The sequence below is a fragment of the Peromyscus maniculatus genome, chromosome 14 (genome assembly GCF_049852395.1).
Source record: "Peromyscus maniculatus bairdii isolate BWxNUB_F1_BW_parent chromosome 14, HU_Pman_BW_mat_3.1, whole genome shotgun sequence".
Lineage (NCBI taxonomy): Eukaryota > Metazoa > Chordata > Mammalia > Rodentia > Cricetidae > Peromyscus > Peromyscus maniculatus.
The window spans coordinates 81,751,621-81,770,903 of record NC_134865.1 but is presented as its reverse complement, the minus strand read 5'-3'; the positions used below and the strand labels follow the sequence as shown (position 1 = coordinate 81,770,903).

General features: G+C 50.1%; 1 long non-coding RNA gene across 3 annotated transcripts; it reads right to left on the bottom strand.

Annotated features, from left to right (window-relative positions):
* Positions 1-1,373: 1,373 nt before the first annotated feature.
* LOC121822486 (uncharacterized) lies at positions 1,374-19,205 on the bottom strand. 3 transcript variants are annotated; one of them, XR_013044545.1, is made up of 7 exons: positions 18,962-19,205; positions 16,374-18,814; positions 9,319-15,834; positions 8,770-9,004; positions 7,130-7,311; positions 2,561-2,727; positions 1,374-1,770 (listed from the first exon to the last, which is right to left on the bottom strand). It is a non-coding gene; the product is annotated as an uncharacterized LOC121822486 (long non-coding RNA). The 3 variants fall into 3 exon arrangements; XR_013044544.1 differs by having other exon boundaries at positions 2,561-7,311; positions 9,319-13,418; positions 15,727-15,834; XR_013044543.1 differs by having other exon boundaries at positions 2,561-7,311.
* Positions 19,206-19,283: the final 78 nt, after the last annotated feature.

Here is a 19,283-nt window from a genome sequence, read left to right as displayed (position 1 = left end):
TGCCTCTACCATGTGGGTCCAGAGAATCAAACTGTGGCTCAGCCACAGGTACTTTTACCCCTGAGCCATCTTATTGAATGTCTCTCCACTCTAGTTTATTTATTTATTTATTTTGTGATATTTCTTTGACGCAGCTAAGTTGATTTGGCTAAGCTGGCTAGTCCGTGAGCTCAGAGGTCTCTCTGTCCTTGCCTCCTCAACATGCTGGGTCATAGACATCCATTGGACAGGCCCACGCTGCTGCACCTGGCATCTTGCATGAACGCGGGGGCTCTGAGCTCTGCTGGGGCTCTGAGCTCAGGTCCTCATGTTGGCATGAAAAGCACCTCACTGACGGATCCATTTCTCCTAGGTGTGGGTGTCCCTTCTGCCGTGGGGCCGACCACCCCTCATGAGGGTTGAAAAGACCACCTGATGCCTGTCAAATGCACGGTCATTTTTGAAAAGTGTTTTCCAAAGGGCCACTTAGTTTCTGCCCAAGGTTCACTGGGGAAGGGGATAAAAGTCTTAAAGCAGATATGAGCAGCTAGAGGCGTCACAGTTCTCTCCGCTGGTCTGACCAGCTAGCTGTAAGCAAAACCACCTTACAGGAGGGACAGGAGACAGGCCGGCCTTCCTAAGCCTCAGTTTCCTCCTGCGTCACATGCAGCCTTCTATGAGAAGTGCCACCAGGGGGCTGTAGAGGGACGCTCGTGGGGCAAGTGCCCCCACCAAAGCCCTCAGCAAGACGGGGGCTGCCTGCCTTTGTCTCGACAGCAGGAAGAGGGGGAAATGGGGCTGAGGCTGGGGGGGGCCCCCTCCTCCTGCCCAGCAGCCCAGATGAGGTGGCTGTGTGGGTGGGCGGGCAGAGGCTCTGGGGAAAACAGTGAGTCACCACCGGCCAGAGCCTGAGTGGAGCGTGTCCCTCCCGGCTGGAGAGAGCGGTGGCGGCAGGTTTCATGGGTAATTATGTAATTTATGAGTCTCCTGCTCCGGGCTCTGTCTGAGTCAGCCCGGCTGAGTCGTGACCAAGCTGAGGCCCAGCAATGAGAGGCGCGTGGGCACAGGCTGTATCCCAGGATCTGGCCTCTGTCCCTGGGGGGGCTCAGTTTGTGCAGAAGGAGCTGGAAGGGGGGGCTCGTTTGAGACACCAGGATGATAGGAAAGGGTATCTTTTCATGTCCCTGATTCCTTAGTCTGACTATGGGGCTGGTACCCAAGGTCAGGAATACAGTTGTGAACCCCTGCTTTGGGATGTTGCTTTCAGCAAAGTGCTTCCAGGACAGAGGCCAGAGACATCCCAGGAGGTTCCCCCCCTGAAGCAGTCCAGACCATGCTTTTAACCCCCATCCCCACTTAACAAAAGTCCCTCTGAACACAGACACGTAGGCATATTTACATTTTATGATATATGTTTATTATTCAAAGGGCTCCACACATTGAGACTTTGAAAGCCAAGAGCAGAAATCTTTTCTTATACCCATGCTCAGTCCCCTGGGTCTGCCTACCCAACCCCCACCTCAGGTTCCTAAGCAAGGGCTGCTCAGGTCCCGCTGAGATCTAAAATGCAAGGCTGGGGTGGGCGGGGGGCGGGGCAATGGTAAGAAGCAGAGGGTACTGGTTGGGGGGCTCAGTGGCAGATGGCACAGGGTGTGGCAGGGATAGTGGATCCCACTGGGTCCTGCATGGTCCTGGTCCTCTCAGAGGGGCGTCTTCTCCAGTCAGCCGGCTTCATTGTCTGAAGCAGGAGATCCAGGGAGGGAGAAGTAACAAAGATGGGCAGAGCCGCTGCTGGAAGATGGAAGCAAAGGAAGCATCAGAGGGAGTTCCAAGTTACTCTGGGTCACGCCAGCATCCCATAACCCCTGAGCCACCTGGCCAGCTGGCACAGAGACCCGTGTTCCTTCTTCACTAAGTGGCCCTGGTATGCCTTCCAGCTTAGTCTATCTGCAGGGAGCCACCACCCAGGACAGAAAATAGATGGAGATCCCCGGCTTGTACAGGTGTCAAGCCCATCCACCCTTGTCCTTTCCTTCTGGCATTCTCTCTCCCAACGGGCTCATCCCACCAAGCCCTCCCCCTTTCTATTTTTCCTGGCCAAAACCCACCACAGACACCACCACACCCGGAAAGAGATAAATAAATAAAAGAAAAACAATCTCAACTGTGAAAAGCAGTCCAAATCAGAATTCTTTTCCGGCCTGAGTTAATTACACTTTAAACTGGCATGTTTACTGATGGGGATTTCGAGTGAACAGAGACGCCCCCCCCCCAACTGTTTGTACAGTAAACTTTGCAGGCTGGCGGCTCCCCCAGGCCTTGGCAGCCCCGCAGCTCTGGCTACCCTGCCTGCCAAGGAGAACGTAGCAGAACCATGTATTTTTGAGTGTTAGAGAAAACGAAGCTGTCGCAGATGGCAGGATTGGGGTGGGGTGGGGGTGGGGGGAGAGCAGGGCTGGGATGTGTGCCTCCAAACCCGTTCTGTGTATCTTCTACACAACTTCTGGGCCCCTTGTGCCCTGGGAAAACCCCATCCTTGCTCCAAGCCCTAAATGAACCAGTCCTGAGGGCAGACACTTACCAGGCCCATTGATGGCTTCAGGTCAGGCCTCGGGGCTTGTTTGTAGCCATAGCTGTTCCAATGGTCATACCCAACGGGACCATTCCAACCTAGGACTAGCAGTGCGGATGGAAAGTGGGTGGTGTTCCTGAACGTCTACTTTGGAAGGACCAATCCAGTTCACCTGTCTACAATGGAGAGACAAGCCAACAAGCATTCACAGCGCCTCCTCTGTGTGGGCAACCTGGGCAAGCAGAGGCACACATGCGGACACGTTCCCAAGGGCCCCTTCCCAGGAGCGTCGATAAAAGATCGCATGATGAGCATCCGGGAGAGCAAGTGAGATCGTGTGTTGGGCTGGAGCGAGAAGGCTTCCTGGAGGGGGCAGGGCCTGGGGCAGCCTGCCCTCCCTCGGGGTCCCTCGCACTCCCAACCCTGCCACCTTCAGTCGGAGGCTGCTGCTCTGCGATCCGCTAGCTGCCCTCCACGTCGCGGGGATAATGAGAAAATGATGGACGGGCCTCCATCAGGCCCCCTGTCCCAGCCCTCAAGCCTGTCCTCGCCCATGACAAATGGCCCCACCACCTCCACAGGGGCTTCTCGGCGGCCCCAGCTCTAGCATTGGTGACACTGCTGGAGATTTATGTTGTCTGCCCTGGATGTTTCTCCCTTTCCTTGTTTCTTAATTTCTTCAAAAAAAAAAAAAAAAAAAAGAAGTGTGTTTTTATTTATTCATTCCACAAACATCCTCTGAGTGCTCCTCACAGCCATCTATTCATCATCTCCCTGTGCTAGCATCTAAGCTCATTTGATCCCAGGAGGACAGGTATTTTCTGAGCATCTACTAGGAGCCAGCCCTAGGGGTCCACAGGTTCTCACGGCCTTTCAAATCTTGACAAAGAAACACCACCACGGACTCACTAGATGTGGGTCTGACTCCAAGTCCCCACCCCAGGGGGACAGGATCCTACAGTCTTGAGTCCTTAGCTGCTCAAAGATGTGATAAGAGAAACTGGCCGACTCAGGGGACTTAGCCCCTGAGCACCTCATGTGAGGAGTGACATCTTTAGAACTGTCCTAGCCTACCTAGCACACAGCCAGAAGGTACTCAGCTCTTCCATGCAGCACTCCAGCCTCTGATGGGAGGCAGCAGGCTCATTCACACACACACACACACACACACACACACACACACACACACACACACACACACACATTGTGCGCGCGTGCACACAATGACAGAGACAGTTAATGCAGGCCTTCAGTAGAAGCAAACAAAACAGCTAATTCGGGCCTGAGATTTAACATCCACAGTGCCCTGGGTTTCCTGATGGAGTAGGCAGCCCCATTATAAGGCAGACATGAATGAGAGTATCTTAGTTAATGGGAGAGGAACCAGGTAAGTTAACAGGGAAAAAAGAAAAGCTTGACAATCTTGGCAAGCAATGTCTTGGGAAAAGTGAGCCTGCCTCACTGTACAGAAAGATGTGGAGACCTATTCAATGAGCTGTTTGTCATCTATGGCTCGTGGGGTCATTTCTAGAGGTACGTGGGCCAGCACAAGCAGAAATGTTAAGAACACATAGCCTGAAGCCCTGTCTCCAGATGGGTTATCTTGGAAAGTCCTCAACCTCTCTGAGTCCTAGTAAATTCCTCTTCTGTAAAACATAACCTACTCCCCGTGCAGGTCACAAATACTCACTGGAGACAGCTAGTACTTACTCCCTACACACACAACACCTCCCCCCTCTTAAAAACAGTAAAGGAATGCTCCACTGGCTCAGTCCGGTCACATCCAGAAGAAACTATGGGATGGGTAAACTGGCTCTAATGTCTGCCAGGCACAGAGAAACAAACGGCCTGTGCTCTGTGACCTTGGCACGCAGGGTTTATGCACTATCTCAGAGATGGTGAATTCTCTGACCCCTGAAGTGCTCCCAGGGACTTTCTTCCTGCCGGCCTGGCCTGCTGGCCTGGGGGACAGACATTTTCACTTGACTCATTGGATGAGAAAAAAAATCCTTTGTTTGTCTTTTCTTCTCCTCAAACAATAGAGAAATCTAGTGCTTTTGCTTTTAATAAAAGTCTGCCTCAAGTGGGAGGGGTCAATCCTCTGGGGTGGGGGGGTTGGGGGGGGGGATCTCCGTTGAGTCTGGAATGTGCACGCTGCTGATTGCTTGGTATCCCAGCTGACATTCTGTCTCAAGCATAACACTCCCTTGGTGGGTGAGGTACCTGGGGCTTTCCCCATCGAGTGGTAAAGGGAATTGGGGTGGCCTTCCTGCTGCTGCTGTGGTGTGGCTGCGCTTACATTGGAACAATTAAACTGGGAGACCAGCAGCAGCCTCGCACACGCTTAATATATTCCAAAGATGTGCCATTAACAGCAATTTCCATCTCCAAATGTTCCCATTTACTCAGGTCCATGCATAAAATATTAGCCCTGACAGCAGATCAGGCCCGCCGCCGCACAAGGGGCTCTATGGGCCTCTGGCTGGCTGCCACAGAGGCCTTCGTGGAGTGGAGGGTGGGGGCTGGGCTCAGCTGAATCTGAAGACTAGCGTGGGGCCCCAGCTACAGGAGTGGAGAAAAGCCTGCAGACCTAGCTAACCTGTCCCCCTGATGCAGCAACTCTCAGAAGAGTGATGCTCTGGGGTGGGGTCGGGGTGAGGGACTGGAAAATCAAACAGCCTCTAAGAAATACAAAGACTATGCAAAACCCAGCTTCCATATTTATGGAATCAGCCACCACATCTTATGGAATTCCTGCTCCATGCTCACCACTTTCCAGGGGATTAACTTAATATGGTTTCTGCCTTTGGGGACTCTATTAGTCAATCAGCACGCTTCATTATTCTGTCACTATAGACCTGGCCTGGATCCTAAGGCTTAGAATACAGCAGAGGATAAGCCAGGGAAGTAAAAGAGGAAGGGAAAGGGGGGGGGAGGGAGGGAGGGAGGGAGGGAAGGAGGAAGAGAGGGAGGAAGGAAAATGTAAAGGTCTGTCCCTGCCCTGGGAAATTGTTTTTTTTGGGGGGATGGGGTGGGGGTGGGGTTGGAGAGCCTGGGGACATGAAGACTGTACTAGGCAGTTTGGGACAGCAGGTAGCTTGGGAGGAACAGCTAACAAGCAGACTGATAGACGGGGCTAGTGTGTGGAAAAGGAAGGAGCTGGATAGATGTTGCCAGCCGGCCTTCCATGGCACTGCTGAGCAGGGACCATTCCATGCCCCTTGGAATCCTGAATTCCAGTGAAAGGAATGTGCGAGCACGAAGGCTGAGGAAGAGGGATGGACTAGGTAGTGAAAAGGCAGCCAGGACCAGCTCCCAGAGGGAGGGGCATGGGCAGGTCTTCCTGAACAAGAGGAAGAGACTGAAGAGAGACCACGTACCCTTTGGGCGGGGCTGTGGGGGAGTGATGATGGAGAGGGGAGGGAGACACTGTCCTCTGTGGACACAGAGGATTTTGGTGATAAGGAGGCCCAGAAGAGGTGAAGAAGCCCACAGGGTAGAGCTGCCAAGGTGAGGGTGCTAGTTGCATTGGTAGGGGGGAGTGGCAATGCAAGCCTACTCAGAAAGAACTCTTTGCCACTCTGGAGATCCTTACTGAATACCAAATGTCTCTAGCCTGTGTCTCCAAGGCTCCTACTGGGCATGATCAGCTGCTTTCTGATCTTCAGGTCAAGCCTCTATGGCAAGCTCACAGGAGTCTGACAAAGCCAGAGTGCAAAGATGGAGAAAGCACACGTTAAGTACGGGCCACACCCTGTCTGGGACTCGTGTCTGCTTGAGGTAGGGACACAGCTGGGGGATCACTGCCTCATACACTCAAGGGAACATTCTACGCTGTTTCTAACAGAGGAGAACTGGGAAGGTAAGAGGCCAGGCCACAGGCTCACACACAGACATTGGTGTCAATCAACACAGAGGCTTCTGCTGCTGGCATCAGCATCTCAAAGCAGAAGTGTTCCAGGGTAGCATGTCAGCATCCAGAAAGTAAGCATCTCAGAGACAACCTATTGCAGGTACTACGAAGCAGCATGGACTCTACATAGGGTGCTTCTTCCTCTCAGATGGGCTTCCTAACCCCCACTGAGGGAGATGTGATGCTCTGGATCAGGATGAGTCAGATACATGCCTGACCATCAAGCTGTGTCCAGTGGGCCAGCAATGCATGTCCCTCCCCTGACACCCAGGCTCACAAAGGTGAGATCCAATACTAGAGAGAGATGACCATGTATAATATCATTATGAGGAATGGAAACCCATCATGGGGTATATGAACAACTGGCTGGCCTGGTTCTTTCCCAAGTGTTATGCCATCCTTTTGGTACTGGGAGGCACCCCAGGTGCAGGGCATGCGGGCATGCAGCCCTCAGTGGAATGCCTTAGATAGGGACAGACACCCACTCTTGTAGCAAGAGGCATGGCAAGTGGAGAGATTCTGGTCATCCATCGCACACCAGGCCAATGCTTTGTGGCCAGCCTGCAAGGTTGGTGTGATCCCAGGAAGCTCCTCAGGATGGATGTGAAGCTGAGGCTCGGTGAAGAGGGTGGCAAGTGTCATACAGAGTCCATGCATTCACCTACCGAGCAGTGCTGTGGCACCTGGTATGTACTGCTGAGTGGCAGGAGTGACAGGTGGTATTGAAAACAGGCCATCTGTGTTATATTCGTCATTAATAAAGCGAACTCATCACAGACAACCTCTCCTCAAGTACCCAGTGCTGGCTGCTGCATCCATGGAATTTGCATCACCTCCTGAAGCTGTCCTGGGGAGGGGGGGGGGTGAGGTAGAGATGAATGGTGAGAGGCGTTGGACACAGACAGCACACAGCCTGTCCCACCCAGCCCAGTCCCCACTGAGGTAGCAATCTAGAAGCACCATCCCGTTTCCCACCCCCACGGGGGCTGCAACTCCAAGTGCTTCTCCAAGCTGAGCGTTGATACTGAGAAAAGATCAACCATGTATTATTCGAAGTCAGCCAAGCGAATATAACACGGTCGATCTCCCTTCAAGTACCAGCAGAGGTGCTGAGCCGAGGTAGTGGCATCCTAGACGCAGGCTGCAGCGGGCACCGACGGCTAGTGGACCAGGTGAAGTACATTAGAAACAATTACTTTCCAGCTGGTCGACCATCCGTCCCATACCCCAGAGCAGAGACGATTCCACGTTCTTCCCTGAGGTGCCGGGGCCTCCACTCGGCCTCCCTGGAGGGATTTGATACCGAAAAGGGGTTCACCGAGCAACATTCGTCCTCCAGATGCAAAGTTGCTCGGGTAACCTCTCTCCGAGTACCATGGAGAGGCTCGGATGCTCAGACCAAGGCCGATGCTTCAAGGTGGCTGTGTTTCCAGAAGACCCATCCCTGGAGTCCCTCAGAGTTTGAACCCCCACCCCCAATTCAGCAAGGAGCCACCCTCCACTACCTGAGAGCAATTATCCCATCACCTCCCCGGCGCATCTGCCATCCTTTCATCTCCCCAGAATGAATATCTAGAATCTAGAGCCTTCCCTGAGGTTGACCTGGAGACCCAGGTAGGCAGGGGATGGCACTGAGCAAGAGAAGTGGGCACAGTGCAGGAAGTGAACACAGAACTCTGCTCACTCTCAACACTCGCTTGCCAGCCCTGGAGACAGGGGAGCCCTAAGATCCTGCATGCACACCCTCCACCCTCTCAGTGAGGATGCCTTCCAGAAGGAGCAAAGTGGCATTGATGCCATCATCTAGAGATGCTCCTCTTTGGGCCCAACCACCGCATACCCCGCAACCTGGCACCCCCACCCTGTCATCCCTCACAGGCGGTTTAAGAGGTAACAGCAAGAGCTGCTTGACCATTCAGCCCATAAACAAAGCAGTTAAAATGTCAAAGACAAACATGGATGGAGGAGAGGAAGAACAATGCAACCGGACCCTAAACAGTCTCTCTTCACATAGTGTAGAACGGTTCATCGGAAGAACCCGGACAAGCGTGTCACGGGAGAAGGCTAGCCAGTGAGGGTCAGGACCTGATGACATGGGCCACAAGCAGAGGCTGGATTCTGTGCGCACCACCCGTTTTGTAAACCGTGGAGTGGGACCGACAGCAGAATCCTTTCTCTGACATTGGCAAGAGTTCTCACAGGCGTCTAGCCTTGCCGCAGTGCAGAAAGAGGCCGCTCGCAAGCAGTCTATCATAAGGGGAAAAGACGTCACGGGCAGCTTCATCTAGGTGTTCTGGAAACTGACCTGTGGATCAGAGGCTCTTTCCTGAGCTGGCGTCACCTCCTGGAAGTGTTCCTAAGAACCACACAGTGGCAATGGCGATGGCTAGTGGTAGATACAAGGTCTAGTCAGCAAGCATGTTTAGAACTGTCCAGGCACCTTGTCTTCCTCCAAGCACCTGTCATGGAGAGGGCTCCAGCCACTGACCAGCTTCAAGATAATGCTGTTGCCTCTGAGGTCCATCGAAGTAAAGATCCTTCTGGAAAGAACCACCATGAAACCCTAGTCATCTCTAAAGCGGGCCAGAAAATAATGAGCCCTATCACACCCCAGGCAGTACATTAGATCCTAGATACATCAGCTCTGTGATGATCTCTCAGATGGGGCTAGGCTCAGGACAAAGAGACTTTCAGCACCAACAATGGGCATGTCTTAAAAGCTAACACTGAGAGCTGGTCACATGGGAACCCAAAGGAAGGGAGATCCCTAGAACATTCCAGGTGCCAACTGCTCAGGAAGAGCAGACCCCACTGTCCATGAAGCATCCACCCCACCCTGGAGCCAGTGTCTCACCCAGAATGTTTCTTGAGGCTAGAGGAAGCTGAAGAGGATTGCCCACCGGGTACATGCTCTGTCATTGGCACCCATTCACATCCTCCAGAGGACCCTTGCCAGCTTGGAACTACTGCAGTCACCACACCTGTCTAGGAGGCGCTCTGTAAAGGTTTGGGACAGAAAATAAAGTTTAGCCACACGAAGGACCTGCACGAGACCAGGTCTTCCTAATGCCCCACTGGCTTCAGTCTAAGCACATAGATTTTCCCCACCTGGCCAAAAACTGCACCCGCATTGATTTTCATTAAAAAAAAAAAAGAAAAAAAAAAGCTTTTTTTTTTTTGAGCAAATTCCATTAAACTTAATCCAATTCCCTGTTTAGCTTCCTTGACTGTGCTGTTGAGCCATTTTCATTTCTTTTATTTCCCTTGTTATTTCCTCAAATCATTTTCATTAGGATCAATTCTTTCCCATTTAAAAATCTGAACGAAGATTTGATTCCTCAATGTGTGTTCATCTACCACAAATATTACTGCTCACAGCAGCCGCCACTATCGCAAGCCGCCTCTTGCGGCTGCCATGTCTACAGAGTACTGTTTCCCCAGGTCAAAAGTCGTAGCTGAAATGTTGTCAAGAAAATTGGATTCTTCTGCCAATTTGTAGTCAATTGAACACATTTTCCTCCGAGCCGTTCCGGTAGTTTGTAGTGTTATTTTGTGATTATTTTATCACTATTATTTAATGTAAACGGGATGAAATGCTGGTCTCCTCTACTCATTTCCTAACCCATCCAAAAAATGGAGAACAAGGTTTGGTGAGAAATAGGGGAGAAAGAGAAGCACACAGGGAGTAGGGTGGGTGTTGGGGGAGACGATGGATGGAATGTAAGAGCTCCTGACCTAGTGAGCTGGAGAGAGGAGGAAGACAGAGAAGGCAGGCTGCCATTGTCCTGGACACAGTCAAGGGAGAGCTCATTTGGTCAAGGTGTCTTCAGATTAGAGTAGCCAATGTGTTTGGAACCAGGGGACCTAAGTGCTGGTGTGGCAAAGAGGATTTGGGTTGAGAAAAGCTGCCAAGCAGACACTGGCATCTCTTCATGGGTTCCAGGAATCCTGCATCTGGTTACACCATCCATGTTCTCTGAGCCACACCCTTGGCTGTTCACACCTTATCTCCATCATCCATTCCAGCATGTGGCATACACAGAGACCCTCCCCAAAGCCACCCCAAGCAGGCTTTGATACTCAAACAAAAGTTGCCTTTGTGTGATTCAACATCAATAAAGCGAATTCACCAAGGGCAACCTCTGCTCCAGAATCAAACGTCAGCACAGGCCGAGAGCAGTGCAGGGCACCTCTTCCAGAGGCTGCACTGCCTCCCTCGGCTCTGGCTCCCTGACTCCCACCCTCTAGTGAGGCTGGTGTTACCTCCAATGAGCCCCCAGGTCCAACTGCAAAACAGCCTTTCATGGACTGCCTTGCAGAGTTCTATCCTGCCTACAGGTGGAAAGAGGCTTATATAAATGCATTGTGGGTCCAGGCTTTGGCCAGCAACTGGTCACTCACCCAGAAATGTATGGATACCAAATCTGAATCCCAAAATGTGTCTCCCAGAGAAGTCCTGAGGTGGGTCTGACACAGTAGGAACCATGACTTCTCTGTGTGGTAGGGTCCATCTGGCCCACCAATGAAGGCTGGCCTAAAAGGGGGTGACTCCCTCTCCAAGGCAGCATCCTGAGAGGACAGCAAGACCCCACAGACAAAGCAGCATTGTCAGGAAGTACAAGGCTCTGGGGACGTCCTCCATTCTCTCCAGCTTCTGAGAGGCCTCGAAGAGGGTTCGACAAAGAAAGCATGTCAAGCTGCCACTCATCCAACATCATCCGTACTGTGTACCCCTACAGGGTACTAGAGACGAGGCTTCCAACTTCAAGGAACCTGTGCTCCAGAGGGTGGAAGGACATCCACATGGTAACTACATTCATGCAGCGAGCATCATTACAAGATCCATTGGTTTTCCAACTTTCCCTGGAAATCCAGGCATCACGAAAATACTGAGCACACATTCAGCGTGTGTACATACATACCTTATAAGCAGCCATTAACGCTCTCATACAGACAAATTGAGGCAAGACAGATGACAGGCTGACTCACTCAAGGTCACACCATTAGCAAGCACCAGGTAGTAATGAATGCTGCCGAGTCCTCTCCTTCACAAGGGACACTGGAGTCAGAGGAAGGACATCAGCATTCTAATACTAAATGTCACCATGAGATGCCCTCCCACATTCCAGTCTGGTAGCTGGTTCTACTTCCTGGAGACAACCCCTGGACTCGAACACTGAGGATGATAGTGAAGAATGAACAAATGGGGGCCTGTATCCAGCTAGCCCCACCCCCGGGGTGCCTCAGATTCTTCCTTCCCTATAGCATGTCTCCATCTGAGACAGTTTCTCATCTAAATATGGTTTTTGACCCAATGTGCTTGCTCTTTATAACAATGGCCAGAAAACCACAGAACCACCCAAAATAGTTGGTGTCATTTCTGGGACATCCTACATTGACAACCAGATGACCTAAATCTCATTTTTTTTTTTTAAAAGCAGGGGATACTCCATTTCCTTACCCCACACAGATGCTGACAGAACTCCCCCGGAGAAGCTCTCCCAGGAAGATTTTAGTGCCGAAAGGAGATTGGCCATGTAATACTCATCATAAATAAAATGAACACACCATGGACAACCTCTGTTCAAACACTTGATTTCGGGAGCTTGTGTTGGCATGTCCCAGGCAGCAGGCCTAAAGAGGGAATCCCTGAGGGTTGGGCAGATAGCTACACATTCTAGCCAAAGGACACGTGCCCTGTGGCTTGGGCCATTTCTTGTCCCCTGCCTGTGGTTAGGGCCACTGTCAGAAGCCATTGCACTATCATAGAAGGGTTTCCCAATGGAGCACAGGGTGTGTCCTAGAGAGCTGTGAGAAGGTCAGAACTGCCACATCTTCCAGTGAGCCCAGAGATGAGTGCATGCCAAGAGGGCTGATGGAAACACCCATGTAGATGTGTGTGTGTGTGTGTGTGTGTGTGTGTGTGTGTGTGTGTGTACACAATTCCTAGCTCTGAACTTGAACTTGAGAGCCACATTTTATACCAGAGAAGTTTAACTATCTGTCATCTGTAGAGGGAATAAAATGAGGACATTTCCCCTCATTCCAAATAGGTACCACCTCCACGAGTCCCGCAGAGAACCAGGGACGCACTGGGTGAGGACAGCATGTATGCTCCTGGACCTGCCTGTGGCGAATGATCTCTTCACTTACCCCGGAGAAGCGCTAACACCAAAGTCCCACCCTGAAGTGAGGGTCAACCCCAGAAATTCCTCCAAGGCGGGATTTGGTACTGAAAAATAGGTCAACCGTGTATGATTCGTCACGAGCAAAGCGAAGGCAACACGGATAACCTATCTTCAAGCACCGCGGGTGAGTGCCAGTGTCTCTTCTCTGAAGCTGGCTTCCTCCAGGAAGTCCCCCGAGCACAGTGAACACAGCAGGCTAGTGCGTTGACTGCAAGAGGGCTTGAGGCTGTATCACACACCCCACATCCAATCCTCCCTCCCCCGCTGAAGTAGTCATCTAGCCTTGGCACCATTGCCGAGGACGGAGTGTCTAAGGAGCGCCTTACAGAGTCTGATAAAGGAGGCCCTACGTGCATAGATTTTATCATGTGTATCGTAAGAGTGGAGGGTCCCTAGCTTCACATCAGCATTGAGGCAAACAGCAATGATGCTCTTTTTTTTTTTTTTTAAATAGGCCTTGTGCCTAGGGATTGCCTGCAGAGCTCACAGAGAGGCTAGCTCTACAATACTGGTCATCAAAACAGTGTCAGCACTGAGTGCCAACTATGTGACACCATGGTGTGGCACTGACCTTAGGGTCATGGCCCCACTTCTCATGGCAAGCAAACTTCCAAGATGTCTGCCTAAAGACAGGTTGTAACTGTTAATGAATGGCCCACTGCATGTGAGAAAAACAAATAATTGAGAGCAAGTTCACATACCTGCCCAAGGATGGTGGGTCCTGGGTCCCTGTCCATCCCAGAGGCTGGCGCAGCAATTAGGCATCCTGTCAAGACAGAAGGTGACACCGAGAAAGGGGTCTGATTCCTTTAACGAAACGAATTTGTGATGCAAATGACAACAGGGAGGACTGCCATAAAGATGGAACAGTGACAACCGTGAGATGTCAAGGTTCCAGGACAAAGATGGGGGAATTTATACTAGTCATGAGGTCCAAGCCAACAAATGGAGCAGAGAATTCACCAATAAATTTGATGAAACCTTTGAAGTACCAGACAGAACCTCATGCAAACCACCATGTTATAACTGTGTGTGCAGGTGGGGGAGGGTAATGAGTGCACAGGGGACACGTAAATGTGTACAGAATCCAGGCGTCAACGTCCAGTGACTTCCTCAATTGCTCCCTACTTTATTGCTTTGAATAGTGTCTCTCATTGGACTTGGAGTTCACTCACTGAGTTGGTTACACAGGCTGTCCAGTGAGCACCCCAGGACACATCCTTTGGTCTCTGCCCCCCACCCCGGCCCAGTGCTGGGATAACAGGTGCACATTGCCATGACCTAGCTTTTTTTTTTTTTTTTTTTTTTTTTTTTTTTTTTTTTAATGGGCACTGGGGTCAAACCCAGAGCCTCATGCTTGCATGGCAAGAGCTTTGTCGACTGAGCCATTTGCATTTTGACCCCTACACCCAGAAAGAAAGGAGCAAACCCAAACTTTTTAATTCTGGGCTGATTATAGACAGACAGTGAAAAGTTAACAAAGTCATGAAAAGGAGAGTTATAAAGGCGTTAGAGGGACATTCCTGGAGATAAGAGACCTCACAGTAGGCAGTACTCCCAAGTCTCTCCCCAAAGTATATGCAGAACTGAGAGTACAATGGGCTTTGGTGTGGCTAGGTGGGGATGCTTGTCTAGTATGCAGAAGGCTGTGCGTTCACTTTCTAGAACTACAAAGGAGGACCCACTAGACAATATATCTAGATAAATGAGAAGTTTTTTGAAAGCTACACCAAAAGGGGTAGTAAAATAATACAGAAGATGATAGCGAAGTATGGACATTCTCAGAGGAAACGTCTAAAGTAGGCCGAGAATTCTATACCCAGCTAATCTGTCCCCTGTGGTTGAGAGCAAGAGACCAGTCTTAAGAACTCAAGGGTAGTACCTGTGAGACATTCTTGAAGGAATGACAAAAATCCTCATTGTATTGAGAGATGAATTAAAGACTCCAAAAAAAAAGAAGGCAGAGTTTAAACAAAACAAGTGGCCAAAGCTATTCATACTGAGGACCAATCTTCAACACTTCTAAGACTTACTTTCTAATTTTTCCCAGTGGAAAAATTAAAATGCATAACCCTAGTAAAGAAAGCATGTGGGTCGGTGTGGGAGCATGGTCGTGTCTGCAGCTGTCAGAAGCAGCAGGGGAACTGATTCTCTACTACTCACTGCTTTCCACATCACCTTTCTTAGTGGTGTTGGACTCTTGCTTCAGTAAGGCAAAAGGGGAAGCTTACTAAATCTTCCAGCCTCCTTTAGTTGTTTCTTTATGTTAAGCACAAGTGAAATTATTTAAAATAATGAATATTTTAAATAAAATGATTAGACACAGGGTAGATTCATCCCTGTGAAACGGTTTTCTCTCAGCCTCCCTTTGCATTTGTGTGTATAGTCTCAGGAGGAAGTTTGAAATTCTTAAAGTTGTTTACGTGTGGGTGGAAACTTTTGTAATTTTTTTAATTTAATTTTTTCATATTGCTTGAATTTTTATCACAAGCATGCATCTTTTTTATAAATATATGAATAGGTAGAGTAAATAAATACTCTTTTCACAAAGAAAATTAGGAAATAGAAAATATTTCTTCCCACTTTGCTCCATTCTTCTGATATCCTGGGTGACAGGCATGGAAAATCATCCACTTACTTATCTTCCCCTCTCCCCAAAATGTTCACCCCTGGAACCCATTCCTGAATTTCCCAACATGTCTAGAAGTCCTCCCTGTAAGACAAGATTTGCTAGCAGTGGAAGAAGGGGGATGAGATCTGTTATTTTCCTTTACAAATAGATAAGAAACAAGAGATACCATGGGCACCACTACATCCATGCCTTAAGTCTATAACATAGGTGTCTTTCTCAATGCTGGCAACGCTCTCCATGAAGGGCCTCGATGGAGTTAGGGAACACTGGCAGGCCTGTCTGTTAGTTACAGAGGCAAACACATGTTCAAGGACACTAGTATAAAACAACATGAACGTGGCTTCCTCAAGACTGGCATCAGGTCTAAGAAGACACCTGATGAGGTGTGATACTGGAAGGAGGTCAACCGTTCATTGGGCATCATTAAATCGTGTAAACTTACCACGGACAACCTCCCTCTGAGTACCAGGAGGTGGTACTTCTCACAGCATTCCTGCATCTTCTTCAAGGCAGGGCAGCTTGGGAGTAGCTTCTGAGAGTGGACAGGACCCTGAGGATGAGTGGACCAGATGGCTCAATCAGACCCATGCTCTCTGGCCAACCCCTAGTTCATCAACCCAAAATTAGTGCCAAGAGGAAGGTAACTTGTCATGCAATACTTAGTGAGTCGAAGGTGGTGGAGCCACACTCACAGAAAACCACAAGTTTACAAAACAGACTGTCCTGTTAGATGAACCTGTGCTTACTTTCCAAAGACTTCACTTAAGGGTATGGAATGGTACTGATAAGTCAACATAGGGTCCCAGAAAGTCCTGGTTACCAGTCTATTCTATATCCTGAAAGTTAACTAACAAAAGCTGCTTCTAGGTGCTCCTCCATGGTAGAATTAGGTACTAATAAAAACAGAAGTTAGCCAGCATATTTCAATATTTAAACAGATAGAATCCCCCAACAGCTACTGTGACCTTTCTAAAAATCAGAGGTGTCCTAGGAAGTTATCTTAGGGTTAGTTTGGACACTGGGATTAATGTGTGAAACATGCAGCTGGAGGGAGACACTTATCACATGTTCAGTCATCCAGAAACCCACCTTGGAAACAGCACTGGTTCAAGAAGCCCTCTGAGGCAGAGTTTGGCACTAAAAGAGAGGAGAGCCGTGTATGACTCGTTTAGATGAATCGAATTCATCACAGCCAGCCTCTCTTCAAGTACCAGACATGAACGCCAGTGAAGAACGTGTCGACTCTTGCCAAGCGGTGATCACATCCTCTGTCCTGGGAAGAAGGGGAGGGACAGCAGTGGGTAGTGGGCCGAGCCGAGTGACATACACCTACATTGAGTGCATGCTCACCCGAGGCACACTTACCTGAAGGGGATGGTGATGCCATTAGATCCGGTTAGTCCTCCTGGACCGGAGGGGGTGCCATTCCACAGTTTCCACAAAGGGAGCACATACTCGAAGCTCCCGTGGTGGTGTGGTGATGGCAGGACAACCATGATGGTATCTCACAGACTCTCCTGCAGAGAGACAAGAAACTGAGGTTAGAGGACCAGATGATAGATACATCAGCTAAGTAAGGCACATGCTTAGTGAAGTACAATTCAGTCACACACCCAGGAAAGAAGGGACTTCAGGTCCCTCATGGGACGTCAACATCATGTCCACATCTGAAGTCAACACTTCAAGTAGGCTGTGATAGTGATGCAGCAGCTACCATGGATGCCTCATGGCATCTTATGTAAACATACACCCCCAAGACCACAGTTCATCCTGGTCCACTGAGCGGGCACAGCCATCAAGTCCATTGACACTTCCCCAAACTTGACAGGATCTCTGGAGAGTCTTCTTTGAGTGAGATTGATGCTGAGGGTTGGTGACTAGGTGGCCCACAGGGTGAACAGAGTGCACGCCCCTCTGGTCAACCAGTCACACACCCTGAATGGTGCTGGCACCAACATCTCTTCTGGAAGATGGCCTCTCTTCAAAGTCTTGTGAGGTGATTGACGCCGGTAGTAAAACCAGAGCTGCCTCCCCAAGGTTGGCACAGCTCACTGAGAGGCCTACAGATGGGTCAGATGCTCAGGGAACCAGAACAGGTGACTCACAGCTAGCTCAAGCATACTGTCCATGGCCAACCATCCATACTTGACTTCTCTACAAGCTTGACTGAAAGGCCATCTTTCTGCAAGTTGCCATCGTGTCCAGGAAATCCTTAGAGGTAGCATTTGGTACTGAAAAAAGTGTTGTCCGTGAATGATTCGGCACAAGTAAAGCGAATCCACCACGAACAACTTCTCTTCAAGTACCACAGAAAAGCAGAGACAAGACAGACAAAGGGCCCCTTCCACTTCTCCAAGGGTTATGGTTTCCAACCACCAACCTGCAGGCAGATTGGATGCTGAGTGTTAGTGAGGAGGGGGATAAGTGTTCTTGGAACACAGTGGAGTGGGACGGGGTGTCCACTCACCTTCCTCGCAACGATGCTGGCATTGTCCTCTTTCTCTGAAGTTGAAACTTCCTTGGTCCAGAGTCTGCACTGAGAAGCTTTCAAGAGGAGAAGGGGAGGCCACTTGCTGCAGGTCAGCAGTCCTCTGCAGGTATATAGAGCCCAGGGTGTGTGAATGGGGGCTTGGACTTCTCTGTGGTGCATACACAGTTAGCCACCTGACACATCAAACTCCTCAGGTGACTACAGAAGTCCCACCACAAAAGAGCCTAGCCTGGGCTACTAGCATCCTCAAGTGGATCAAGGGGAGGTTCACTGGGCTCTTCATGATCCCAGGAGATCCTTGCCTCATCTCTAAGAAATCACTTTCAAGAAGAACGCTATCACAAATGGCTTACCTACCTCCTAGTAGAAACCTTGGACGTGTAGGATCACATACCATGTCCAGATTCCAGTGGCTAGCCATTGGGAAGCTAGTTATTCCTTAGAGTAGCTTCCCAAAGCTCCACTAAGAACCTGCCTCCCACTTTTCCATGTCCCACCACCCCCATTGTTCCATAAGGCATTCCACTGTCAAAGTCCCTCATGGCTTCACTTCTTTCCCAAAGCTCCACCTTCCATCCTGATGGAAACCTGGTTCTCCTCTAAGGCCATGGAAATTGTTTATCTCCTCAATTCCTACACTTCTGGCTATGAGTGATCAATGTCTCATACGCCCCCTTCTTTTTCTCTGTAACCACCTATTCATTGACACGTCATCTAACTCCCCAGCATTAGTCCTATGACTTCCTCACTTGCAGTCACACTTGCTCCCATCTCACTAGCCTTTCAGACCCCCAGGGTCATTGCCTTTGATGGGATAGCCATGACACCAGCGAGGATGGCCCCTGTAGCCCACGGAGTCACTTGAGGACCAGGGCTCAGAGACATCCTGCCTGTACAGCCTCTGCCCCATCCTCTTCCTACCTGCTCGCTCCTGATGTTGGCTCATCCAGTCCCCACCTTGAGGGCACCCTGCAGTCTCCACACCTCCACATCGGGAAGACCTCTCATCCTGGTGACATTTTTATCAGCTCTCCATGACCTGCACAACGGCCCACATGGATTCTCTTGTCACTGTCCTTGCATCAGAGGGCTCTTCAGAACACAGACTACACACTGTTCTCTGGTGCCTCCTTCCCCACAGCCTCTACCGCTCATAGAACAAGAGCTCAGAAATCTCTCTACATACCTGGAACCTCCACAGCAGCACTGGGTTTGTCCTTGTATGATCACCACAAATGAAGCCAACAGCACAAGGGATTACTGCTCTGCAAACATCGAAGAGGCTGCCCGTGGACCCCGCCTTCTCAGAGACATCCACCATCCAGCAAGTCTCCCTAAGAAAGGGTTGAGGACCAAGAGTTAGGAGAATTGGTAACGCTCCTTGCTCTCCTATCTAGCCAAATGAACAACTGTCCTTGAGGCTGGCTGAGGTCAACCGCCCTTCCCCAACAAGACCAATGCTCCCACATAGAACCAGATGTCAAGAAAGCAAACCTGGAGGGCTGGCG